Here is a 9,842-nt window from a genome sequence, read left to right as displayed (position 1 = left end):
TATGCTGGCACCAGGTACAGCCGGGAATACTGGTCCAGCGTGTGTCGCTATCTATAGAGTGTGTCCCCCGAAGAGTTGGAAGAAAAGGCAATCGGTTGAAAGGAGATGCTTTAAATTCGTTTAAGCAGTTAGTCACACCGCCAACGTTCCATTGCAAGATGTGTTCTATTAGGGTTGAGCGTTTTAAGGTCGGATGATCCCGATGGAGGGCGGCGCGGTGCTGTAATTGGTGAGGGCAGCCGCTCTCGTTCTGCGATTTTGGGAGGCGCGGGTTGGTGGCGCTGGCGACGAGGTAGGGGCCGGGGGGGGGGGGAGAGGAATTCGGCCATATTTGGGTTATATAGGAAGGGGCGGGAGAGGGTGTGCGCCAGGCTGGTGTGTTAGCCGGCAGGGGCGGAGGTGGGGGTACGCCCGTGTCAGAGCCCAGGCAGCATGGGTGAATGGGGTGTGGCGAGGAGAAGGCCGGTGCGGGACAGGTGGCTGTGCGGCCTGAGGGTGAGTGAAGGAAGAAGGCCTGTGTGGTCGCAGTGGCCGTACGAGCTGGGGTAAGGCTGGAATGGATGGTGCTCTGGCCTGGTGGGAAGGCCGGGCTGGGCACAAAAACCCAGTGGTAAGGGGGGGGGGCACCGTGTCGTGGGGAGGGGACGGGAGGGGTCTGACCTGACATGGGCCTCCGTGGCGCAATTGGTTAGCGCGTTCGGCTGTTAACCGAAAGGTTGGTGGTTCGAGCCCACCCGGGGGCGGTTCCGCTGGTCGGTTTTAGTCACTGACACACCAGACGCTTTAGTTGCTGACAGTGGTCACAGTGGCAGTCCCGCTGTCAGTCGGTATCGTGCTTACCAGCTCTGCAAATCAGTGCCGAGCGGGCAATCAGTCCAAGGCGGCATCTCTCGATGGGCGCTGCCACTGCCATACCTTTGCGACCCGAAGCATGCACCCAACCGGGCGAGGCTCTGCACACCACACCGAGATCTGTGAGACTGTGCACAGGATGACGGTACTGCGGTCACTGCGATAAACGGATGGCGTGCCGCCGAGTCCTTAATCTACTATTCGTTTCCGCAAGTGATGGCACGGTCGGGTCAGGACGGCCGACTTGGCTGCGAGCCAACGCTTCTGGCCTGAAGCAGTGTAAAAAGATGTCTTATCACTTCACGGCCGGGCGGAACGTACAGCTGTGACATCACCGCACAGATTTTCACAGCCGGTTCTTCACCCAAACGGGACTCCGTACCCGGCTCCCCTCCGAGCGGCAGTTCTGAAGTTGCCTTGACCAATGAGTGTGCCAGTCATGCGCTCTACCTTCTCCAACCATGGAATACCCTTGCCCGTTCAGCATTGGGTGAAGATTGAATTCCAACTTTAGAAGCGCCCGTAGAATTGTGCGCCATAACAACTGTGCCGCGACAGTCGGGGGCAAGGATTACCGCATCCTGGCATTACGCATTAAGCATTGGTATTAAGCACCGCCGCATTACTGCATGCCGGGTAGACGACGCTGTGACGTCATCATGGGACTAAGTCATGTCACCACCAATGCTTCGGCAGTGTACAAACCCTGCTCTTTGCGGGCTGGTTTCAACAAAGTATCTCAAAAAACCATATTTGTTTTCGATCTAGCACCTTCAATGAACCCTTTTGAGGCGGGAAATGGAGTTGGTTTGTATCAAAGCTGTAAAATTATCATTAAAATGCGATTTCAACCTGTACCCAACAGAAAGATGGTGTATCCCATTCGTCGATTATATATACCGAAGATCTGTAGCCGTTAGCGCTCAACAACAGTCTGTAAAATAGTGCAAAATACATAGTTACCTTCAAAATTTGTGCTTATGAGATACAACACGCAACAGATGCCTATATTCATAAGTACATAACATAATATAACATACATAAGTGCGCTCATAATTTGTGTTCATGGGATGGAGGTTGGCGGGGTGCACGAAGGACTTCCCTGACGAGCATAGAAGGGGGGGGGGGGAAGAGGGAGTCAAAGGCGAGGAAAACATCCAACACCTAAATAAAAAACTGCGCTTTAACCACCTTAAATTCACGACGTGAATTTGAATTTGGACTCATTCAGCACGAAATTACTATTTTGGTGTATTTTGTTTTAGTACCATGAGCTAAGATGTGAAAAACAGAACCGTTTGTTTGAAATGCTTGATATTACGCCTATGCCAGCTTGAAGTGTATGCCTTTGTTTGCCGAAGCGTCTCTCTTTGAGGTAGAGAGGGTGTTTCCCTCTCTACCTGTATGTATTTATTTACCTGTATGTATTTATCTACCTGTATGTATACAGATATATATATATATATATATATATATATATATATATATGCATTTGTAGGTATGTCGCCATCTCTGGAGGGCGCTCTCCTGGAGGGCGCTAGAGGGCCATCTCTATGTCGCTTCTCACTGGAGGGCGCTAAGCTCTTGTTTGGATCCCTATCTGTTGGCCTGCTCGAGTACACCCGATCATTCCGTGGCCCTCCATGTTGTGTTTTGTGTACTTTTTATTCTAATGGATGACCCCATGTTCCTGGCGAAGCCCCATCTGTTACTCTTCTCGGGCCCATGGTGGATACAAATGGAGCGGAGAAGGTGCGGAAACATTCCCCATCGTGCCTCGAGAGGACCCATAGGCTCAGAAGGGGCGATAACTTGCCGAACAAAACCCGTTTTACAACACAAAACACAACGAAATGGGACGTATTTCGAACGGACAACCAAGAACAGTTGCAAGCGAAAGCAAAGTTTCCATCAGCAAACCAGGTTTAATTTTTCGCTGATTTAGGTGCTGATTGTGGGGAATTTTTTGGCTCATTACGCCGTCCAGAGGCCTTACGCTGTTGCCCGGACCCTACATGCTCACTTGCCGATGGGCCTTCACCGATGGACCCAGCATCCGCCGAGAATAAAGAGTCGTGGTGGAAGCCGAGCTCGACAAGCTCACCAACGCACACAGCCTTAAAATCACACCGCTGGCCGAGAACATTCTGATCAGGGCTCCCGTCCAAACACAAACAGAGGGCCTCCTTAAAGCCATCACCTTCCCCGGACGACCAGCGAAGTCTGACCTTCACCGCACACTCAACACGACGCGCACAGCCGTTTACGCACCAGATATGCGCCACATAACACTGGAGTATCTCGGAGAGTTCCTGGCATCACAGAGCGTTTCAACAATCTCACGCACTGCTGAAACACGCAAAGGCATTCTGAAACTCACATTCTACACAACACCACCATGGCACATTAGGGTCGGGAGAACTTCATTCCCCGTCCGTGTCTCCTCGCCGCTGCCCCTCCGCTGCCTTCGCTGCCTTCGCTGCAGGCCCGGGGATCGGGCCTGCACCGCCTGAGCCCCTGCGCTGTGCGTGTTATGGCGAGCGACACGCCGTCACAGACTGCAGGTCGAACTTGGTCCGATGCGCGGCCTACGGCGGCGGCGACCACCCCGTCACCGACCCCCGGTGTCCACGCTGGGTACTCGAGCGGGAGGTGGCACGGGTCGCCGCATCCCACCACGTCCCGGCCATCGAGGCCTGTCTTCGTGTGGCCAAATCCCGGCATCCCGCACCCGACCCTGCAGACCCTCCAGTTCACCAGCCTATGCGATCTGTGTGTCGATACATCCAAATTGGTCCGAAAGAAGGCTTGACACGTTAACTCGTGTGGCGATGACGATGAGCGTGCTCAGTGTGCACATCCAAAGAGTGTCCTTTCCCTGCATAGCGATCTGTCGCCTGTATAGCATAAGCTGTTATGAAACGAAATTCGAACACTTTCGTTTCATAACACGAAACACACACGCTTTACTACAGTGCCAGCTGAGATGGTGCAGTTTTCCGTGTGCAGTGACATGTTGCTGGTGGCCGTGCGTCAGAGCATTCAAGGAATCCGCCGAGGTTCCCCCGTCCGCCGGTATATGCACGGGTGTGTTGGTGAAGCGCGATGAATGACGTTAATGGTTAGCGCAGTTCTTGGTTCTCAGCTTAGAGCATTAAGCGGTATATTTTCTGATCAACTGAGTTATGCCTTCGGATGATGATTCGAAGTTATGCCTTGAACCTTGTCATAGCCACCACCTTTATACTGAATGGCACGACACCATTCGCACCCACGCATAGAGCGTGCATGGTATAGAGAGGTCTATGGCCCCACCTAATCTGCGTAGTCCCCTGGTGTCGGCAGTCTTTGCGCATTGGGAAGGAGGGTTCATCACAATGTGTCGAAGGTGGCTGCTGGTGCTCCTCCCATTAGTTCAGTGGTTACCGCAGCGGCGGGGGCTGCGATGATGTGACGTGCGAGCGTCGGCTCCGTACTGATTTGCAGAGCTGGTAAGCACGATACCGACTGACAGCGGGACTGCCACTGTGACCGGGTCAGCAACTAAAGCGTCTGGTGTGTCAGTGACTTAAAACCGACCAGCAGAACCGCCCCCGGGTGGGCTCGAACCACCAACCTTTCGGTTAACAGCCGAACGCGCTAACCAATTGCGCCACGGAGGCCCGCGACATACCAAAACCGAGCAAAAATCCTGCGATGGCATCACGGCTGTACACACCGACCGGCCGAGAAGTGATGACGCAGCCCCTGACCCTGCCACACCGCCACGTGGGCTGGCAGCCGGGCCGGCCGACTTTGCCCGGCCTTGCCACCATCAGCGGGGAACGGGCCGTCGCTGCACCGTGGGACCTAGCCCAGCGACTAACCACTTGAGACTCGCTGCAGTCCTGTCTTTCATTCATAGCCTCACAGGTCTCGGTGTGGTATACGGAGCCTTCCCCGGTGCGGTGCATGCCCCTGGTCACGCACGCGGGCGGTGACAGTGGTCCGGAGGCATCTGTTACGCGTATGAGGTCGACGAGAGATCCCATGCGCCTCGCTATAGTGGTGGTCTGATCGGAGAGTGTTTTGGGGCACCACTTTAGTCCGGGCTGCCAGTTTCTGACAAGAGAGAGAGAGAGAAAGAGAGAGAGAGAGAGAGAGAGAGAGAGAGAGAGAGAGAGAGAGAGAGAATATATATATATATATATATATATATATATATATATATGAGTATAAAAATACATTTCCTCTCTCTCTCTCTCTCTCTCTCTCCTCTCTCTCTCTCTCTCTCTCTCTCTCTCTCTCTCTCTCTCTCTCTCTCTCTCTCTCTCTCTCTCCTGGCGAGATAGCTGTCAACTTCAAACCTCGCCTCTATCTACGCTCGTGTTTAATTCGCAGGAGCACGGGGTGAATATAACCACCTCCCCTCTCGGGGTGGATATAACCACCTCCCCTCTCGGGGTGAATATAACCACCTCCCCTCTCGGGGTGGATATAACCACCTCTCCTCTCGCTCATACCTGCACCAATTTGTTCCTACCGCCTGTGCCCGCTCGTGGTGTGTTGTCACTGGGAAACTTGGAAAAGATCCTTCCCTTTTGCGATGCTGATGCACCCTTACTTTGGGACGACATTTTGGCGTGAACTTCGGTTTGAATGGTTAAGGTAACTTTCAGGCTTCAGTGCGCCCATTCAACACGGGTAGGGGACAGCGGCCCACCCAAAATAATGCAGTCCGATGCCCATAACGCAGCTCCATGGGCAGAGAGTGGACTGGGTAGTGAGCGGATTGGGAAGTGAATGGATTGGGTAGTAAATTGATTGCGCAGTAAGTAGATTTGGTAGGCAGAGGATTGGGCAGCGAGGAGGTTGGGTAGTGAGTAGATTGAGAAGTGAATGAAAGGGAATATTGAGACTAAGCACTTGAACCTGTGCAGGCCTCAAACGGGGAGCGTCGCTACCACGAAGGGCACGGCGTGTGGCATTTTGACTTGAAAGCGTAGGGCGAGTAGTGAGTTTATGGTAGACTTCACTGCCAATGGATAGGCGTGTGTTGTCGCGTTGTGTGAACGGGTCTGGAAAGCAGCAGACAGTTTGCTCCTGTGCGGCAAGGCGTCGTGTGGAGGAATTAGGCACAGACGGCGGAGCGTAACACGCGCATTATTTCTGTCTTATCTCACCTGTTACTCCCTAGAGATAACAAACATGGACTCACTAAATTCGACTCCTGTGGACGCATAGGCTCTGACAGATGTGGCACAGTCGTATTAGTAAAAGTGTGGGTGGCTGTGTGCCGATGGTCTCGCCCTTTCGTGGACGAACCCCACACGCGCCCGATTTAGGACGCTTTTAAGGGTTGATGCCAGACCCCCAACAAACAGGGGCGATGAAACTGTGAAATCAACTGCATGGTGCAGGTCATTGTATCGGCTACACTTCACGAATGCATTGAAGTCATAGGTGCGCACGTCATTAACCCGAAAACGGCCTATTTCGCCATTTGCTTGAACCGATCTTGAATGCAGGGCAATGCGACCTGAACCGAGATAATTGGTCGACGCAAAAATACCCTCTCTCGCGATCATGAGCACAGTTTGAACCTTCAAATTGTGTCAGTGTAGCCCGTGTTTTCTTGATGACGTCTTCTACCAGCACCGCTGATATGCTGAAGACCATTTTTTGTCAGAACGAGAAATCATAACTAAAAAAACTGACGGCCAGGAGCACAAGCGCATCCTTATTTATATTTAAAAAACCGTTTTCATATCGCCGTCTGATAAAATCCCAATCACGCAAAAAAATATTCGTCGGCTTTTGAATAAGAGATTAACTTGATCGTGGTGGTGAATTCTGCCTGCAAAGTTATGGTACCGTTTAATTGCTTCCTAACCATACAATCTTATTCGAACTGTCTGCAGGAGAAAAATGTGTTCAAATAATTGTTCTACACTTGCATGTGGTTTGAACTGAAATAAACAATTTCTGGATCATTCTCTACAGTTCATAGTTGTACCCCTTTTTGGCCTTAAAATGCACTTGTTTCTACGCTAGGCGCACGCGAGGCGGCGCAGACTATTTCCCGCCGCCTATTTTGAAGCCGCCCAGATATTCATGGCACCGTAGAAATCTCACACGCATGCCGCCTCCTGGACGCTCATGCGGTACTCAAGGTCAATAGAAATATGCACATTGATCTATTCCTGTGTTGAGTACTTCAGCACGAGTCGCCGCGATAACATCAGTGGCTTTCAACCAGCATAACACAACGCGTTATCCTTTGTCTTCTTTTTTTTTGCAAATGCAAGGTTCTATCGCAAACCGTGTTTTGTGATGCGTAATGCAGGCATTTGGGCATTCCTACTAGTTATGGTGTGCATGAGGGGATTAAATAACGTAGGAATAACGCGGTAACCGAGAAAGCGAATGCGAGTGAAAGCAGATGCCACGGAAAAATATACAAGAACCTCATACTGAGGAGCCAAAAAAGTGTGTATAAGGATAGTCGGGTTCACCAGGCACCCATGATTTAAAAAGCCACCTTGCGGCCAGTTGAAATACAAGTGAGTCAGCCCTTCTGTTACAGTGACAATTCTGCCACGGTCTGACAACGATTTTGACATCATTTAAAAACTCCACGCAATCATGATCGGACGATGATATTTGAAGGAGCAGCATCGCTAAAAAGCGAAATTATCTTATCTAGAGCAGGATTTGCCCTTGAAATATACCAAAAGATGCAAGTGAGCTTTTAACATCATGCATGATGTCTTCCTCGACATCTTCAAAGGTGAGGCATGATGCGTTAACGATGTGATTCCCTTTATGATTGTCATGTCGCTGGGGCTTTACGACGCACTCAGCTGCTGAGGCTATATGGCGTCGCCTGCCTCTCACCCTGGCATGAAGGGCGGGCACCGCGGGGAATCGAACCCCGTACCTCTGGTTTCCCAGACGCGCAGTAGTTAACGCATACGCGTTAACCACTACACTACCGCCCCCCCCCCCCCCTTTATGATTCATTCCCGTTATGTTTTCCCGCAACTTTGTTTTCTGTGCCCCAAAATAGGACCAAGCCAAATTTAAACAAGTACAAAAGGAACAAGTCAAACTTCAAGCCTATTATCGTCCTACGCACTTCATAGAAAGGAGTGTTCTTTCTACATTTGTATGAAGTTTTGTGCTGAAATAGTCATCTTGGAGTTGTTCGGTGCAGTCAATAACTTCTCTAGCTTCTGAGTTACATGCCCGGGAAGATAAGCAGATTACTTTATGCAAAATATTTCAGGGTTACCCAGGCATCCATGACGCGATAATAACGCCATTCAAATCCTGTCATTCTATTAGCAATGCGACAATCAGAGCTCAGACAAATATAATTGTCGAGTTGTTCATATCTGGATTTCGTGAGCACGATTTCCAGATACAAGGGCCGTCATCTGTCTCCCAATCAGTGTTGTGCAAGATACGATGACGCAACCAGGCAATGATGCATTGAGGAGCATGTTTAGAGCGCGTTCGGCCGACAGATAATCTTGGAAATTTACCCGGAATGACGTTCGGCACTGCCGACACGAAAAATTATCTGAGATGATCTTATGCACCAAGCGAGAATCCCGGAAAATTTTCAGAGCATGGTCAAGACGAAAAATCTTGTTTCGCTATGCGTAGTCGTGGCCATTGGCTGTGCGTGGTGCATGGGAGGCAAATCTGGGGGATAATTTCCGGACCGACCGCACGCAAATGGGGAATTTCCGTGGATGGTTATGGGAGAGATAGTCATTAGTTGGATAATTTTCCTGGTGCCGAACGCCCCCTTACTAAAAGAGAAATTGCATTTTGTGAGTAGTCTTTCCACTTAAAAATACGCCAATACTTAAATGTCAGCTTATTCCATCGTTTCTGAGGCTTGCTTCAAGATATTTGAATGTGGAAGATTCCTTTTAAGTGTTTGGCCGACCTCATTTTGTTCCTGGCCCTAAAACCTAGCTCAATACTTTTCAATGCGTTTTTTGCTGGAATTTCTGGCGATTTATGCTGCTTAAGGGACGTTTGGCAACCCGCAATAACCTACCGCAGTGGCTTACTAGAGGAAAGCCTTTTCACACCCACGCAGGCCGAGATCTCATTCTTTATTAATTCTGGGACATGGTTAATGGTGGTAATTCGTTAGGCTTTTGGAGAAAGTTTGGTGCATCTCCGGTAAACAATTTTGGCTCTCGACATGATTTCGCGGTTCCTCTTAGGCGCATTCGGCCAGGCGCTGCTTTGCGTGGCTCGTGGCGCTGACGATGGCCCAAAGTGATTACCCTCTGTTGCGCATATTTGGGTTGCCATGAAGGCTGTCTGCCCGAGGATGGGTCGCCACCGCGTATCGCACCAGGTGCCATCCAGATCAGCCCTCTTTGCACACCTTGTTGACGAGATTTTTCACTTTCTCCTACACTTAAGCAATTGCATCTATCTGCATGCTACAATGGGTTGATTTATCCAAATGCCTGAAAACAGCATGATACTGCTCTTCGTCAAGGTTACTATCCAAAAAGGTACAAAATCTGTCCTGAACGTGGTCGGCAAGCATCCAGTGCACATGTGCCACCATTGTGACTGTAGGACGTAAAAGCAACTTTTGCTCGGCTTAGTTCAGCTTATTGGGGTTACATCTTCTAGTGTATTAAGGCTGAAAGACAAGACTGCAGTAAAAGTTTTATTCTCCATAGAAAAACCAGGCGAATGGAGATGTAGATGCGTTGCTGTTTTCGTGGATAGCCTTATCGAAAAGAATGGCAGTAGTGCGCTCTACGTTGCGTGCCGATGATCCTACTCGATTTTTCATGATTTTTTTTTAAGCCGCGTGCTGCAGTTTTTACAGGTCACTAGCCTTCACGGAATTCAACAAAAAGCAGTTGCCATCCATTAATGCAACACAGTGCATATCTGTACAATGATTAGAACACGTGGCAAGCACGTGTATTTTCACAGCTATGTTTTCGCGCATTCTAACACAATAC

At 50.2% G+C, this 9,842-nt stretch overlaps 2 non-coding genes across 2 annotated transcripts; one reads left to right on the top strand and one right to left on the bottom strand.

Moving 5' to 3' along the window:
• The first annotated feature begins 669 nt into the window (after positions 1 to 669).
• On the top strand, positions 670 to 743 carry TRNAN-GUU (transfer RNA asparagine (anticodon GUU)). The gene has a single exon. It is a non-coding gene; the product is annotated as a tRNA-Asn (tRNA).
• A 3,697-nt stretch (positions 744 to 4,440) lies between these two features.
• On the bottom strand, positions 4,441 to 4,514 carry TRNAN-GUU (transfer RNA asparagine (anticodon GUU)). Its single transcript has one exon. It is a non-coding gene; the product is annotated as a tRNA-Asn (tRNA).
• Between the last annotated feature and the right edge of the window lie 5,328 nt (positions 4,515 to 9,842).

The sequence above is a fragment of the Pollicipes pollicipes genome, unplaced genomic scaffold (assembly GCF_011947565.3).
Source record: "Pollicipes pollicipes isolate AB1234 unplaced genomic scaffold, Ppol_2.1 Scaffold_5724;HRSCAF=6776_pilon_pilon_pilon, whole genome shotgun sequence".
In the NCBI taxonomy this organism is placed as follows: Eukaryota; Metazoa; Arthropoda; class Thecostraca; order Pollicipedomorpha; family Pollicipedidae; genus Pollicipes; species Pollicipes pollicipes.
The sequence above is the reverse complement of the archived record's forward strand: the minus strand, read 5'-3'. Positions and strand labels throughout refer to the sequence as shown.